Genomic DNA, 18,626 nt, shown 5'->3' with positions numbered 1-18,626 from the left:
GTTTTTAGGCATTACATGCCTAGCAAGAGGGCATGTTATGGAATTAAGATGTATCTATTTTCTGAGAGTAGGACAGGATATATCTATCATTTCCAGGTGTACACTGGTAGGGATTCCTCTGTTGACCCCCCTTGTTGTCCGTCCACTTTTCGAGTTTCAGATAAAATTGTTTGGGAACTTGCTAGAGAACTGTTTAACAAAGGTCACCATTAGTACCTTGATAACTTCTACACTGCTGTGCAATTGTTTAAGGAATTGTTCAAAGAGGACACTTTTACTTGTGGCACAATCTGCTCTAATTGTAAGGGTTACTCAAAACACTGTGTTTACAAATATCTTCAAGGGGACAGTGCAGTGCCTTGCATAGTAAGGAACTGCAAGCTGTGAAATTTGTGGACATGATGGATGTGTACATGCTGACTACCATTCATGATTTCCGTACTTTACCTGTGACTGTTTGGGGTCAGGTTGTTCAACTGGTGTTCATTGTAGACTACAATAAGTAAATGGGTGGTGTTGATAGAGTGGATCCTAGTTTGGAACCTTACACTGCTGTTCATAAGGCTTACATTTGGAATAAGAAGTTAGCCATCCATCTCTTCAATTTAGCAACTTTTAATGCTTTTGCTGTGTTCAAGGAGTGTTCTCCTACATCAAAGATTACTTTTGTTCAGTTTCAGGAGTCTGTGATAGGCAGCCTTGTTGTAGTGGAATAAGCAAGTGTTTCTAGAGTTGGAGTGATGGAGTATGTGGCTAGATTTAAAGATCGCCACTTTCCTGATTTAATTCCTCCCACGCCCAAAAAGAACAATCTCTGTAAGAGATGTAGAGTCTGTTTGCAAAGAGGTATGCAGAAGGAGAGTCGTATGCACTGTCCTGATTGTCCTTCTATTCCAGGGCTGTTTGTGCCCACATGTTTCACATTGTATCACACTCAAAATAGTTTTTGGGAGCAACCGTGAGTCTAATACCGCACTGCCTGGTCTTTATGGTTTTATATAGTTATTGTTCAGTTTCACGGTTGGCATTATAATGACTTCTTTAGTTAACACTGTTGTGTTTGTAGTTATAGTTTTGTATATAGTTCCAATTGGTTCATGTTTTCTTTGTTGTCAAAAAAAAACGTATGATGTTGTGCTTGGACTGGTGCTTGGTTGGTGGTGTGCGTTGGCTGGGGCTTGGCTGGCAGTGTGTGTGGGCTAGTGCTTGGATGGCAGTGTGTGTGGGCTGGCTCTTGGCTGGCAGTATACGTGAGTTGGCAGTGTGGGTGGGCTAGTGCTTGGCTGGTGGTGTGCGTGGGATGGCATTTGGCTGGCAGTATGTGAGTAGTGACTTGCTGCTGGTCATTACACACTCTGCTAGTCAAACACCACTACACACACTATGTCAACCACCACCAATGTGATTGCTATATTAGTCGTGTGGTTGTTTGAAAATGATGGGCCCTTGAATGGTGCTGTCTATTAATGTGAATGTTGTAATGTGCTGGGCCCGTGGCTGGCAATGTGAATGGTCTTGTGAGTCATGTCTGAAAGGTTTGTAAATGGCCTGTAAAGAGGTTGGTGCCTTGCTGTGGCTTTACAGCTCACAAGCTGTGAGTCATTGGTTCAGGTTTTTAAACTTTTAAATATTAACAGTGTATTTCCTTTTTGTGAAATCTCTTCTTAATAGAATTTTATGCTCTGAACTTTTCACTCACACTCATTTCAAATCCAGCCAGTATGTGTGTGTACTTGAGGAACAGTTGTATATTCAGTCATATTTGTCTCATCTGTCTTTCTGAGCTAAGGTGTAGTCTGTCTCTATGGAACATTTTCCAACTTTAGATATTAATGTAAACCCTCAAAATAGGGCAGTGCTGGGTGGTGTGCCTCTCATGAACCCCCCCAATTTTTTTTACTCACTATTCCTTGTAAACCTCAAAATGTGACTATATTCACACATGTGTTTTGCATTACTGTGTCAAAATATTCTAGTATCAGAAAAGCCACCATTTTCCTACCATCCAGCATTCCCCCCAGGTCTCCCAACAAAAATGGTATCTCACTCATGTGGGTGGGCCAAGTGCCTGTGACAGGCAAGGGCCCAAAACATATTGAGGCAACATAAAAATTACCTATCACAAAACAACCTGGTTCGGTAATGGGGGTCTCCAGGGATTTAGGCCCCGGGCTCGGTGGCCATCTTGTGAAGATGTATGGATTTGGGCCTGGAAAGGGGACAATTGAAATAACTCAATAATATACATGGGGCGTTACATAGATGATTGCCAAATGGTGTGGTCAGGGACCCAGGAAAACTCACACAATTTTGTGAATTCCTGAATACGGACAGTAATATTAACTGTTGCATTATAGGGTGGCTCTGAGAAGAGCCCTTGTTTTCATTCTGATTTTGTTGCAGCTACGTGTAATAAAGGATATAAAATGATTAAAAAAAGAAAAGGGGGCTTAATATAAATACCCTGACACACTAGGCATGATCAGGGCCCTAAAATGTGTATATATTTTTTGGGGGGTGGAATTTGCGCTGGGTGCACAAATCCCACCAAAACATTAGAAGAAATGAAGCGCTGTACGCAGCGCTTTATTTTTAATGAGCCCCCGGGTGGGCAAGGTCCCAGGTGCAATGATTAATTTTTAGTATGGTGTTGTGGAGGCCCCCCAAGCCTCGGGGATCCACCACTTCCCCCGGGGACCACCACATCCCCTGGGCTATTTTCACAAAGGAAGAGGGCTGCACAGCCCCCTCCTGGAGCCCTCTATGTCCCTGGGGATCGCCACTTGTATCTGTATGTTTCTTTTACATTTGATGCCATTAGGAAAAGCCAAAGACACATGCATGCAATGTAATTCCTCAGACATTAAACATAGATTTGTGCAATCACCCAGGCACTACTATCCCATTCACAGATTCAGTCATGCAGTACCCATGCTCTTGTCTATTCACTCGGGTACTACTCATGCACTCATAGAATGGCACACACATTACCCTTACACTCATATTTTCTCTCATCTACTACTCATACAGTAATACAATAACCCAGTTACTACCACTGCGGTCATAGAACAACTGAGGCAGTAACCATGCACGTTTTAATTCTTTCCAACCCTACTCCTACACTCTTGTCTTCAACCATGGGTTAGCCTTGCACTCATGGTTTATCTAAGGTATTTCTCCTGCACCAATCTTATCATCTATTCAGTACTGCTGCTATCATGCAATCACCCAGGCAGTACTCTTGCACTGAAATATTCACTCAGGCGCTACCCATCCATTCATCCATTCACTACCCATCTATTTGTATGTTTAGAAGGTAGAGACACATGCATGCATGCTCTCTAGAATATGGTGAGACTTTTAACAGACACATTGGAAACATTGCTGCTATATATTTGGTAGGCCCAAGACTCTGAGTAGTTGCTGAATAGTGAAGGTGCAGCCCAAAAGTGAGGTTTACAATATGTTGGCAGTGGGATTAGTGATTAGGTTAGATTGTATTGGTCTATTCAGATATACATTTCAAGTATGCTGCATAATTGTAGGTATCTCTTTAAAATGGGAAAAGCAGTCCCTAACGTTTAAGGGACTTTTTAGTCTTATGAATGAGGTATGTGTCTGTGTATTTTCTCATGTGTTATGACTAAATAGATGGTAGAGGTGTAAAACTCTGGTACATATGTATCTGTATGTTTATTTTACATATGATGCCACTAGGAAAAGGCATAGACACATGCATGGGATCTATACTCTCAGACATTAACCATAGTTTTGTGCAATTATGTAGGCACTACAATCCCATTCAAATATTCAGTCGGGGAATACTCATGCTCTCATCTACTCACTCAGGTACTACTGGTGCACTGATAGAATGTCCCAAGCATTACCCTTACACTCATATGTTCTCTCATGTACTTCTCATACAGTCATACAATCATCTAGTTACTACCACTGTAATCATAGAATCACACAAGCAGTACCCGTGCACTTTGTTATTCTTTCAAGCACTACTCATACACTCTTGTCTTTAAACATGTGTTAGCCTTGGACTCATGGTTTGTCTAAGGTATTTCCTCTCCAATGATCTAATCACCCATTCAGTACTGCTGCTCTCATGCAATCACCCAGGTAGTACTCTTGCACTGAACTATTCAGTCAGGCGCTACCCATCCAGTCATCCATTCTCTCAGGCACTACACACTACCCACCTATTTGCATGTTTCTTTGATATATGATGCCACTTTTAAAAGGTACAGACACATGCATGCATACTCTGCGAAACATTATAAAATTATTATTAGACACATTGAAAATGTTGCTGCTTTGTATTTTGCTAGGCCCAACACTCTGAGTAGTTGCTGAATAGTGAATCTGCAGCCCAAAACTGAGGTTTAGGACTTGTTGATACACAGATTAATGATTAGGTTAGTTTGTATTGGTGTATGGAAATACATACTTCAAGTATACTGTATATGTTTGTTATCTCTTTTAAAATGGAAAGTGCAGTTTGTCAAGGTTAAGGGACTTTGTGGTGTTATGTCTCAAGTATGTGCCAGCTTGCACATATATTCTCACATGAGTTATATTTATAGAGATAGTAGAGCTATAAAACACTGGTATATATGTATGTGTTTGTTTCTTTTATGTATGAGGCCAGAAGGAAAAGGTGCATACATATAAATGCTTGTTTTTAGGAATATAGTCAGCTAGACACTACTATTCCAGTCAAACATTTATTCAGCTAGTACCTATGCACTCATGTATTCACTGAGAAATTACTGATGCACTCATGAAATCATTATGTTAATATTCATAGTTTCTCAGCGGTATTTCTCATACATTCATACATTGATCCAGGTACTACTTCTGCAGTGAGAGAATCACAGAGGCAGTATGTATACATTCATGTATTATCTTAAGCTCTACCCATACAGTCATGCAATAAACCATGCGTTAGGCTTTCTTTCAGGTATTTTAGATGCATTGATGCAGTCACCCTGGCAGTCTTGGTGCACTCAGTCTATTATTGAGGCTCTACTCTAGCACTGAACTCATGACTTAGGTAGTAGCCATTTAGTGATACATTTTGTTAGGCACTATTTATGAATTCATCCAATGACCCTACCATTACTCTTACATGCATCCTTTTACATAGGCCCTACTATGCAGTCATACACTTAAGGAGAAACTTCCTATACACATACTACTCCTCCTCCCTCTTTCAGCATCTCTCTAGCCTCTTTGTGCAGTTCTCTTAGTTGTTTTGCACCTCTGTTGCTCTTTCTGCACCTCTGTTGCCTCTTTCTGCACCTCACCTCTGTCTTCCTGCACTCCTTTTGGCTCTTTCTCCACCCCTCATCCCTGTTTTTCTGTTTCTGTTGCCTCTTTCTGCACCCCTCTTCTGTCTTTCTGTACCTCAGTTGCCTGTTTCTACATTTCTCTTGCCTCTTTGTGCAGTTCTCTTGCCTCTTTTTCCATTTCTATTGTTTCTATCTGCACTTCTCTTGCTTCTTTCTGTACCCTTGTTCAGTTTTTCGGCACCTCTCTTGTTTATTTCTGCACCCTTTTTCTCTCTTTCTGTACCTCATTTGCCATTTCTGCAACTCGCTTGCATCTTTGTGCACCCTTGTTGACTATTTCTGCACCACTGTTGTCTCACTGTGCATGTTTGTTGCTTCTTTCTGTATTTTGTTTGCTTCTTTCTGCACTTCACTTGCTTTTTCTGTACCCCTCTTGTCTCTTTTGCAGCTATCTTTTTTCTGTACCTCTGTTTCCTGTTTCTGCATCTCTTTTCCCTCTTTCTACATCCATGTTCCCTCTTTCTGCACTTCTCTTGCCTCTTTCTGCAGCTGTCTTGTCTTTTTCTGTGCATCTTTTGTTTCTTTCTACACTTCTCTTGTTTCTTTCTGTACTTCCCTTGCCTTTTTCTGCACTCCTCTTGCCTGTTTCTTAATTTTTCTTGATTGTTTCTGGAGTTCTCTTGCTTCTTTCTGTGACTGTGTTGTCTCTTTCTGTATCTCTTGCTTCTTACAGACTTCTCTTGTTTATTTTTGCTCCCCTCTTGGTTCTTTCTATACCCCTGTCACCTCTTCCTGCATGAGTCTTCCCTGTTTGTGCACATCTCTTGTCTACTTCTGCACCTCTTGTGTCTTTTTCTGCATCTCTTAGCTGCTTTGTGCACTTCTTGTGTGTTTGTTTGCACCTCTGTTGTTTTTTCTCGACTTCTCTTCCTTCTTTCTGCACTTGTTTTATATATTTTTTCAACTCATTTTGCCTCTTTCTGCACCCCTTTTATTTGTTTCTGTACCTTACTTGTGTTTTCTACAACTGTTTTCTCTTTCTGCACTTTTTTTTCCTCTTTCTGCACCTGTCTTTTTTTTTTTGGTAAATCTGTTGCTTCTTTCTGCATTTCTTACATTTTAGAGTAGTTGTGTTTTTTGAGTATTCCATTTTGCTGTTTGTAAATCTTTTTGTTTTCCTTACTCTTTTTGGCTGTGGGACCACCTATTCTTGTGTTTTTGTAGATGTTGTGCTCATTTTTATACTTTTCTCTTCTTATGAGGTAAATGCATTAGAAATGTAATTGTAATTTTGCGCGTAGTTGTTATTTTCAAAATTGAAATGATATTAATTTTGAAGTTTGAATTAATGTACTAAATTAATTATAGTATTATTTGTTTTTTAGGAAGAAATTTTATTTGTTTTAGAAATAAAAGATTTCAAGAAAACATGAAGACAGAAGGGAACCAATGAAACAGAAGTACTTGAAGAAAACTAAAACAAGTGAAGTAGAAAAACACCAAAAATATGCTGAGGATAAAGTAGCTTCTGGGAAGAGAACTAAACAATTGATAAAAAAAGCTGTGGAGAGATTGATCGATGAAAATGCTAGTCAAACAAGGGAAGACATTTTTCGAACAAAGGAGAATCAAATAAGGAACACATGTGACAAAAAGACAGAAACAATTTAAGGAAATACGTGTACAAATGTTTTGTAATACAGTATTCAAAATGTATTAAAAGATTGTAAAAAGTATAAAAAAAGATCTGCCACATACAAGATGAAGCAACAGATTGAAAGTGCAATAGATATTGCTTTTGAATTGAGACCGAAATTATTTATATTAGTATTGAAGAGAATGAAAACATTGAATACAACAATGCACTTTATAAAGGAGAAAAGAAAAAGAAAAAGACTGGTTAACAGAAGTAACTTTTGCAAAGCCTTTTTCTGGTGAATAGAAGCATACTTCTACAACAAAATACATTAGTTCATGCAGTTGATACCTGTGGTCGTTGTTACAAGATAAAGGATGGTTGTCCATTTAAAAAAGAAAAGATGGTTCCTAGAAATGTGGAGGAAGTAATAGCCGAAGAAGTTCAAGAGAGTTGTGCACATGCTCCAGTGTATAAGTGGGATTCTAGTAGTATTTGTAGTACTCAACAGGAATCTATACTATAAAAATATGCTAAGTTGCCAGGTCATTCTCTGGCTTGTCTTTGTAGAAAAGTGTGTACAGGTACTTTTCATCATTTAAGAATGTTAGTAGTAAATCATACAGAAAAGCAGAAGTTAATGAGGAGATTGTACTACATAAACATTTCAGAATTATCTGTAAGTCAAATGAACACAGCTCTTTTTCATTGTTCAGTATTAGATGTAAAAATAGTTTGTGATGATATACAGTTTTGATTCTTTGATTCACAAGAGCAGTGTTGAGAAAATGTGAGTTTGCTAAGTTTAGCTGTTGAACAACAGTTGGAACAACAGTTGGAAGATATTAGTACTGAGAAGTTTGAAGAAGTAATTACAAAGTTTAAGATACTTTCATGTGAAAAACCAAACTATGTTTGTATTTGTTAATGATGTACTCACTATAGACGTCAAACTATGAATATTGATGTGAATTTAAAAAGTTAAAAGTAAAACAATGATAAGTGGGAGCAATTTGGTGCCTATTTGTTGGTGGAAGGTCATTTTGAGTTGGGTACTGACCAAAGTATTTGTAGATATTGTTACAACAAGTTAGAAGAGAAAAAAATGCCATATAGAGCACTAGATATCAATTGAGAGTTGGCAGCTATTCCTCTGGAACTAGCAGATTTAAATCCATATGAGTCCATTCTGATTTAATCTGTGTACCCGTTTCAGGATATTATTCATATGCAGCCTAAAACAGGTAAGCTGCCTTCAAAAGATTACAAAGAGGTTTGAAAGGAAGAGTTGTGTATTTACCTTTGGATTTAAAAAACAATATTGAAACTGTTGGTATTGAGAGAGAGAAAGGTGAGCCTGTAGTTATTCTAAATAATGGTGTACCAACAAAAAGTCGCAACATATGGCAAGAGTTAGTTGATGTCAGCAAACTTCAAAAGGCTATATTATATCTTGTGCAAAACAATATTTATTATAAACGTGTAAATATGGAAGACCAGGAAATATGTTTAGACGGAGATACAGTAATTTTACCTGGCCAAATAGAAAAAGTGGACAAGAGCAGGACTGAAGAGATTTACAAACATTACAGTATACATCCTTTACGTTCAAATGAAGTGATTGAAAACACTATTTAAATATTTCAAATTAAGAATGCATAGGGAACTCTCATGAATATATGGGAAACATTTTTAGAAGCTTGTTGTTTTCCACAGCTGTTCCCCACTGGAGAAGGTGGACAATATGATGAACGAGCAGTACAGATTCTGGCTTCAGAATACCAGACTATAAGATTGTACTAAGAAGATCCAAGATTTCGACAGTGCATTCCATATATATTTCATCTTCTATTTGAAATTGACTTGTCCGGACATTCATATGCAGTGAATCACATATTGAAAACAGGAGTTCACCTTACACTTGTTTCTGCAAAGAAATTCATGGACAAAGTTCGACAAAGAGACAATCATTTGTAATCTCAGTTAATTAATTTGATGGCGTGTCAACGTGGTACTAATTAGTATTGGTATTGTCATGATGGTGAACTTAAATGTACGTTAAGAAACTTGGGTACTCCTATGTGGTTTCTAACACTTAACTGTGCTGAGTATGCTTGGAACAATTTACTTGAATTTGTTCGTCAAGCAAGTTCAAATGTCAAGAAAATTGAAATTGAAGACAGCTGGAAAATTGTGTTTTTTGGATCCTGTGAATGTGTGCAGATATTTCAATCGTATGTTTCAAGCTATGATGTCTTTTCTCTGCATTAAAAAACAATCCACCTCTTGGAGAAGCTACGGATTTATTTTGGAGGAAGGAGCACCAACCCAGAGGTGGTCCTCATATACACATGTTATTTTTTTTAGAAATCAATTTTTTATTGATTTTCTATTCATCCAAAAAGGTGTTCCAGTTACATACCCCAGATAGGTAGCAAAATCACAGTGCAAATCAGGTTATTTGTGGCATAGCTGAAGCACCATATGATGTCCATACCAACTGTTCAGGCAGTGCATACGGTCATCATGATAAGTATTTGCAACCAATGAAAGTTCCCATCCCCAACTAGCCCCCCATCCTTCCCACTACCCACCCCCCCCAGGCGTGTCACTTAAGTGCAGGCTGTAAGAAGCCAATAGAACTGTTATCTCCGTGGGGCGACTAATTCATATAGGAGGCTGCTGCCCCTGTCACCTGGCTTGCTTGTTGAGCACCACTACTAAATGTGAGGCTTCAGATCAATGCTTCTTATGCGCCAGTCAATAGCTGCCTCAGGATTGCCTACAGATGTGTCATCCCCCTCCGCTTCAGGAGATTTAAGTGCCACAACGAGCGCTTCCCAAGCTCTCTCCCATTCCAAGTCATTTTCACTCTTGGTTCGCCTCGCGATTTGTAATGATGGAGCAGATAAAGCAAAATGTTGTATATCTTCTCTATTTTGCATGAAAATACTAATAATGTAATATATTAATTTGAATGAACTGTATGTTATGTTATATTAAACAGCAACGCGCATTTTGATAAACACAAATTACACACGGGACTCATTGCTATTTGCATGGCAGAATAACTCTAATAACTAATTGTAGTACGCCTATTAACAGTAGTAGGTGTGGTGATAGAACATTGCATGATTCATGTTGCTTTGGTGACGTTTGCGTTCCTGTTAGGGCCGAATGGTGAGTATTATTGCTATAAATGTCGCTATAAGCTAGGAAAATTCTAATATATAAAGGGATTAGAGTGGGTTTAATATTAGAATCTTCATTTCTGCATATTAATTATTCTTTTGTGTTTGTTTTGCTTAAGTTGGCATTCAGGCCTAACAAGCCATGACATTCAAAATGGAGTTCTAAAGTGGCCACCGTCTTGTGAGAGCGATGTCTTCTGCGCAGACTCGGATGGCTCCGAAGATCTCCAGGCATCCTCAATTCAGAGCACAGTGTTCCTGGTTAAGGATAGGAACATGGAGGACTGCCAGATTTCAGTCAGTGACAGTTACCCAGCGAAAACAATAATCACCTATAATGAAGAATCAACAATGTAGCATGAGCATGACATATACTAAGGATGTGACCAAGCAAGTTCTCTGAGAACCCAAGACAGTGAGAAAACTGGACCATATAACAATTTTCGAAAGATTGGCCAATAATATTTCTTTCCAGTTCAATAAATGTTTCACGTTACCCAGAATATTATTATAAAAGGATAGTAGAATAGGGAGGAGACACAGACTGCGTCCCGAGGAGAGAGTGCATTCCAGAGGGGTGTCCAAATTTAAGTGATCGATTCGCTTGCATGATTGCCTGGTCCTTTGGATATCTTTGGGACCGTACCATGCTGAGCGAGAGAACTTTTTGGACCTATTGAGTCAGGGCCTGCTTTCAAATTGCACGATTAAGCAAAAGAATTTGGGTTATGCAGAGCCAATTGAATTATAAAGAACCCCGATAGCAAGAATAGGTAAATATAAAATGTCATGCAATTTTTGTAGATTGATTAAAATTCAAACTTGATTGACCGAAACGCTAATTATAAATTGCAAGTAAGAAATTAGATGAACTAAATATTGATTAACAGAATATGAGTTTGTGGTTCTTCAAGTAGGTCACTAAAGGATTCTGAAGCTTTAATGTGTTTTTAGCTGGTTCTAAATCACCATCAACCAGTCCAACTAATTGGTCCATCGACCTAGTGGTGGAGTGCCTTGATGTTAAGGTTAGGATCCTATAGGTGTTCATGTAAATAGGTATATTCTGTAACAAATGTACTTCCCTATAGGTAATAAGGTATTCCCCCCACATGTCCAGCAGATACATCGTCCTCCTGCGTGAGTGAGAACGTGTGAGAGTTGGTGTTATGGGCCCCACCAATGAATGCATGTGTGAATGAGAGCCTGTGTGGTGACGGATCGGTGACGCAAGGAGGATGTGTAAATGTGCCCCCTTTCCGCTGGAACAGTAACGTAATCACTCCTTCACATTCGGCCCACTTTAGGAATTTGCTTTCCACTTTGCTATGCTAGGGCCCTGTTTTACCTTCCAATGGGTGGTGTTGTTCTGTTTGGCCAGGAGTAGACCCAGGTTTATAAATTTGCCAGTAATTTTGTTCTTGGACGTGAGGGTAAACCAGTGCAAAATACAATGAGCCATGGTTGGATCCAGCTCTCTATCAGTGAGGTCTGATAATGTTGTTGTTACCTCCTCCGTCTAGGAACGGGCAACCCCATAACTTGTGTTTAAAATCTGCTCTTACATCTCACGCAGGCCGCTGATTGGGCTGGGAAATATGCGTGTAGTTTTGCTGGGGTAAGGTATGCTCTATGTAAAATGCTCTATGTAAAATATGGAATGCACAAATTAAAACCTTGAATTCCTCATGCTCTTCCAGGCTCTCTCCACTAGCTCTCCACATGCCTTATCCGGGATGATCCCCTCTATATCAGGTTCCCATTTGAGCTTCAGGACAGACAGGGGGAGTAAGGATTCCAGCATCATGCACCTATAGTGGCACGTCATTGCTTTAAAAGCGCCTGCTGCCAACACTACTTATTGGCAGCCCATGGAAGTTGGTGGTTCTGTAAGTCCCCTACCTCAGTGCTTCCTGATAGCCACAGTGATGGCTGTGTACTGTAGTAAATACCCCGGGAAATCAAAGCGGGTTTGCAGGTCATTAAACAGGATCATGGCACCTTCCTCTTGTAGGTCCCCTATGGTAGGCAGACCCTGTTCCACCCACGCTTCCAATCTCTGCCAATTACCACCATGTGGCAGGGCCCTGCATATTATCAATGGTACTTCTGGCGCATAGGGATATTTAATAGAGGGGCTGCACAAATATCTGCTAAGTTCTTATCCCCTTTTTCAAGTATTGGGGATATGATTGACCCCCTCCATGAGTCCAGAATGATGGATCCTCTTGTAATTTGTGTGAACAAAGGTAGCAAGTTCGAGGCCCAAAATTCCATATCTTTTTTTATTAGGCCTGGTGGGATCCTGTAGGGGCCCGGTGTGCCCTCCCACTTGCCTTTGGCTATCCTTTCCAGGATCTGGTGGGTTATAAACGAAAAAAGGTTCGTTTCCTGATGAGACAATTTGATTAAAAGTAGATACGTCTGAGATGTGATGTAAGCTGGGCTCCTGATCAGACTTGAAATGATGAAACAGGTAAGAGGCCCAAGCTTCCTCTGTCAAGTTAGAATTGATTCTTAGAGCATTCAGGTATGTTAGAATGTTTATTGTACACCATAATCTTGCGCTGTTAGATTTTGAATCGGGTACCAGTCCAGCCCACATATTTTCTTCTGAGTCCCTTTTTGCCGGTTAGATTATATTTTTCCTTTCCGCTTTAAGTGGAACTAGCTTCCTTTGTAAACTCGGGTCCGGCCCTATTTGCCGAAGCCTTCGTAGTTTTTGTTTATGGCTTTTTTGAGGTTGTGGAGGTTTAAAGTTATTCTACCAGAGAAGTGTTTATCGTGGGAATTTGAAGACCTATTTGCCGGAAGTGCTGGAAGGGTGCTTGCCGTGTGTTTTCCTCCTAGTGTTGTAATAAAATGTTCCTTCGATATCTCATTTGTTTCGGCCTCTTCCCTTTGTTACCATTATGCTTTTGCTGAAGCCAAAAGTTCATCTAATTTGTTAGTTTTAAGTTTGATCCTCTGAAAGTTATCCATGTGTATGAGCTACGGGTCCTCGACAGGCTGGTCAAAAAATTATGTGGTGATTCTTTTGGAGATTTCCTGTGGCAAGTGATCGCTTTGGTCTTGGTTTCTACCTGAAAATTTGTGATCCTACTGAAAAATGAAAAATGAAAAAGATGCGAAGGTGTAATCTATTGTCCTACTTGATGGTGCACCTGAAAACCTGTGATCCTACTGAAAAATGAAAAAGATGCCAAGGTGTGATCTATTGTCGTACTTGAAGTTGCATTGTGGAAAGTTGCTGCCGGGGGCTGGTCTCCCCGGGATCGCCCGTTTAGTGCCACAAAGCTTAAATGCTCCAAATTGTTGACAAAACTCTTGGCGAGTGCTGATTGTTGCTTCTTCATCCTCAGCTCCTGACAATGGATGCTCTAGGCAGAATGTTGTTCCTCAAGTAGCTCATCCCTCGTCAGTGGCCCCATTAAGTTCATGTTAAAATCTCCTGACAATAGTATGTTGGAGGTTCGTTCTTCTGAGAGGAGCCTTATAATTTCTGCCTTCACCATTTTAACTCTTTTAATTTTATCGCAAGAATGTATGTAGATGGTTAGAAGTAATATTTGTTGTGTCATATTTCAGTCCCGTATGCTCACTCTGAGTGCAATAATTGAATTAGTGGCAGATGTAATGGCGTCAACACCATCGGTTTCTTGTATTGTTTTTATTGATGAATATATTGTTAGCCCATCCATTGGGTGTTCTAATTTGAAACCTTTTACTGCTGACATATGATGGGTTTTAAAAGCTAGTATGTGGAAGGGTTCTTCCAACCAAGTTTCTTGTAGAAGAATTAGATCGAAACCTTGAAAATAATCCGGGAGGTCCGATGTTTTGTTGCCCAGTCCACTTATCCCAGGAGCAGATTTGTAGATTGTGATCAGTTTGAGATGGTTGTTTATCCTAAGTCAAGTTCTCTCCTCTGATCGCCCTCGCTAGCCAGGACCAGTCTTCCGATCTGGGTGCTTGCTGTTGATTGCTCCTTTCTGGTAATGGTTCATCTGTACTGCACGCCCCTTTGAGAACTGATTGTGACTGCTGGCCAGACAATGCTTTGGCTGCTTTTCCTTGATCTCTGTTGGTTGGTATCAGTGGTTCCGGGTATTCAGGTTTTTTCCCCATGCTTTTAGTTGGGATTCTTCATCCAGAATCCTCCTCACGATTTCTTCTGAGGACCAGGTTGTTAATGTTATTTCTCTGTCTGAGATTTCTTTGATGTTTTTAAATGCTAATCTTTCCAGGTCATGAGTGCTTATGTTCGCCAGGTTTCTAATGGCTTGCACTACGTGTAGACTGTTCCCCCTGCTGAGGGTGTCCCCACATCCTCTAGATTTGTATTCGGGGATAAATAAAATTGAGTTGTTTTTAAGTTGCGCTTGATTAGCAGTTGACTGATTTGCCTCGATAGCTTGTTCCTCTTTGGATTGAGGGTCGAATAAATCGGGGACTGCAGTCTCCCTTGGTAATAGTAGTTGTTGTTTTCCTTAAGGTGACTGCCTCTCCAGGATTTTGTTTAATAAGATGTGCTGGAGCTCCCAATGATTCAAACCTTCTTAATGCTTCTGTAGAGTTTGTAGAAGGCACTGGCAATCATCCACGTTCTTCCCCAGTATGGTGTCAAAATCCCCTGGCGTTGTAGTGGTCGAAGGGCTTGATTTGAGATTCTCTTCTGTTGTCCTAGAAAAGGCTACCTCTGCAGAGCGTTTTAAGTTGAGCAGTACTGAAACTCTGTTGTTTGAGTGCTCAGTGCTTCCATCTAATGTTTGTGTAGATTGCCCTATTGGCTCATCTACTGACTTTTCTTGTTTGATGTCTAAAACCCCTGATAATTAATTGGTTGAGTGGCTCAATTTTTGGTTCTTGCTTGTGGCAATGGTTCCTCTGTTTTACCACCAATTTCTTCCTGTTTTCCTGGTCTCCAGTTGAAATAATCCAATATGTTCTTGCTCTTCTTTCTTCCCTTTCTCCTCTGCTTATGACTATATATTGGAACTTCTTTCCCCTCTGTATGGGGATTACCTAGGGATTCTGGTTCTTTCCCCTCGGTATGGGGCTTATCTAAAGATTCTGATTCAAGGTTTGTTTGTAATGGCTCCTCCTGGTGGAGATCATAGCTATATTCTTGGCTCTTCTTATTGGCTAGTATGTTTTTGTCTGCGGGGTACTCACTTTTTTGATCAACGCTTTCCTAGACGCTTCCTCTAGCGGCGCCAAACGGTTTGATATGTGGGGCAGTAGCTGGTAAGGCAATGTAGGAAAGGCATAAGTTCACTGGGCTGCACCAGTGGTACAAGGATGGGAGGCCCCGAAAAATCTCCACATTGGATGTCACACCATGACCCTCACACAAGATTATCAGCCGTTTGGGGCATAACCCATGGCATGTCCGTTCCTAGACTGTTGTTATTGCTGTGGTCTGGTGAGGCCTCCGATCTGCCTGTGTGGCATCCACTCCCACTTAGAAGGTAATCAGGGCTTTTTTGACTGAGCGATATCACCGCCTATAGAGCCTTGCGACGTTCAAGACTGAGTTCTCTATTCAAAGGAGTCTTGTTTCCAACACTATGACTGCGAGGACTCTGCTGTGGGGTTCCAGGAGCTGAAGTATGCTGATCCACTGAGCTGTGATTGTCAGGCCAGTCCCATGCTTCTTGTGGCGTGTTAAAGAAATGAGTCACCATCAGGTCTGCCACCCGAAGCCGAGCGGGAAATAACATGGCACAAGCAGGTTCCATTTGCCTAGTCTAGCCTTGACAACAGCAAAGGACGCTCTGCTGCATTGTACCTCCCTCGTAAAGTCCAGGAAAACCATGACGTTGTTATTATCAATGCGCATTCTCATATACACATGTTATTATAGATCAATGATGCGCCAAAATTTGGAACCGATTCTAATAAAACTGTTTTGTCTTTTATCGAAGAGTATGTTACCTGTGACATTTAAAAGAGGAGAGCTTAAGAAAACAAGTTTTACGTTTTCACAGTCATCGATGTGGAAAATATTGTCAACCAAAATACAAGTCAATGGGAAATTGTTATACAAAATGTATTTTTGGATTTTCACGTCCAGTAATTTCAAAAGGAAGAGTCAATCGTTTTATGTCAGCTTTAAGACATACTATAACACGAAAATCTCTGAAGAAACCATACAACATAACTAACGATTTAAAGTATATTAATGACACAATCCAATGATTTTGACAATGTTGAATGTAAACATGTATATCCAGTATGTTGCTCGCTGTGTTATGTCATATATAGCCAGATCTGAAAAAACTGATTTGAAAGAAATTTGGGAAGAAATTTCACAAGAGGGGAGTCTTAGTAAAAAACTGTACAGCTTTAGCTTGAAAATGCTTTCCTATTGACAGATTGGATCCTATGAATGTTCGGATCAGCTGAGCTCTGCCAGTTTATATTCAAATTCAAGAGGAATCATTTGGGTAAGTCTAGATCTTGCCTCCACATGAACTAGACTATTGAAATCTCTTCAAGAAATTGAATACTCGCCATTGAATGAACCAGAAAGTACAGATATTGTTAAAACTAATATGTTGGACCATACTATCAAAAAAGGCATCCACAGCTGGAAGACCTATATCTGTATGAAGTACTGCAACAGTACAGCTTTAAGAGAAATGTTACATTAGATATAAATAAAGATAAAGATATAAAGATATAAAGATATAAACCTTTATTTTAATATTGCTCTCCCCTGAGGCGGAAGCCGGGGGATTCTCTCTCTATCCTTTATTTTTAAAACTTGTACCTGCACTTGTACCTGCTGATATTGTCCGTGCATAGGGTAATGATTAGTTCGATGTATTTTTATGTTTAAAACGTTTTTATTGAAACAAAACAAACCATGGGGGAGGGGGATAGGAGGTTAGAGTACATATAATACAATCAAAGAAAAAAGGTGCAACTCCAGAGGGTGGGCGATGGATAGCTCGATGGGCCAGGGGAAAAGCACAGTAAATGAAAGGCTAGAAATGCAATCTGTGGAATCCCTGCGTGCATATCCAACACCCCAAATCTGAGCAATGAAAGCCAGCAGCAACTCAACGAAGCACAATCCACCCCACCCATCCCCCATCCCCCCAGTTAAGAAAGGAAGGAAGAAAAAACAATACCCTAACCCCCCCGTCCTATGGTCCCGCGCCAGATTTATCCTCACCAAAAAGCCCCGCCCCCCCCCCCCGAGGGCCTCGTCTCACATGTGATCTAGTCCGCCGGGATCACCGGCGGCGTCAACCTGAGAAGCCTAAGATACCTCGGACAGGTGAGCTCCCGGAATTCGGTGGACAGCAGCGCTAGAAAGGGTTGCCACAGCTCTTCAAATTGGTCTATCTCCCCCGCCACCGTAAGCGACAGCTTCTCCATTCCCAGCACATGCCAAAGCCTATGCAACCAACCCGTGATGGAGGGGACAGTGGTGGTGCGCCAGTGGATAAGGATGTTCTGGACCGCAGACCCCAGCGCAATCGCGATCTGCCTACCCCTGCGGGACTTCAGTGGGTACATTAGGTCATTGGGGAGGCCCAGCAGGACATACGCCGGGAAGCGCGGCAGCTCTATCCCAAAGTGCTTATCCACCTCGTCCAAAACTTCCTTCCAGTAAGCGGTCAGCACGGGGCAATCCCAAAGAATGTGTGAGAGGGTACCCTCCTGCCCACAGCCCCGCCAGCACCCCTTGTCAGTGTGTTTATGAATTTCATACAGTCTCTCCGGGGTGTAGTACCAATAAGTGGACACCTTAGTAAAGGTCTCCGTAAGGCCCGTGTGATATGCAGAGTGCCGCGCCCGATACGCAATTTTGTCCCATTCCTTGTGGCTGAGTGTCCTACCCAATTCCCTGTGCCAGCGCTCCCTCCCCGGGTTGTAATAGTGAAACGGCGGGGGTTGTAGGTACTTGTACAGATCGGTAATTAGCTTAGCGTCGGAGGTCCGGGTAGCCAGCCACCTCTCATACGGTGTAATTTGACGAGCAGCGGTGTCACGCACCTGGGGCTGGAGGGCCCAATGCCGAACCTGCATGTAGCGCAATCTGTCCAGCTCCGTCAGGCCGAACTCCTGGCGGAGTTGCTGAAAAGGAATCACTCCCTCCGGTCCATAAATCTGAAAGAGCGCCCTGCAGCCCGCCTGCACCCAATGGGAGAAAACTCCCGGCTCCATCCCTGGGGAGAAGTCCGGGTTGCCCACTATGGGTGTGAACGGCGAAGGGAAGGTGGTGAGGCCCCGAGCCTCACAGACTGCATCCCACACCCGCAGGGGGACCCGCGTAACAAAAGAAGCGTAAAGGTTAGGGGGGCGATGCGCGCGGCGCAAGAATGGAACCTCTTGCAAGGTGCGGCCCGCCACTGCCTGGTCTTGAAAGAGCCAGTGTTTGTCGGACTCCCACCTGCTCCACTCCACCAGATATCGCAGCTGTGCCGCCTGAAAGTACTTACGGAGGTCCGGAATACCGAGACCCCCCGCCTCCGGAGCAAGCGT

This window comes from Triturus cristatus, chromosome 2_1 (genome assembly GCF_964204655.1).
Source record: "Triturus cristatus chromosome 2_1, aTriCri1.1, whole genome shotgun sequence".
NCBI classification, from domain to species: Eukaryota; Metazoa; Chordata; class Amphibia; order Caudata; family Salamandridae; genus Triturus; species Triturus cristatus.
The sequence above is the reverse complement of the archived record's forward strand: the minus strand, read 5'-3'. Positions refer to the sequence as shown.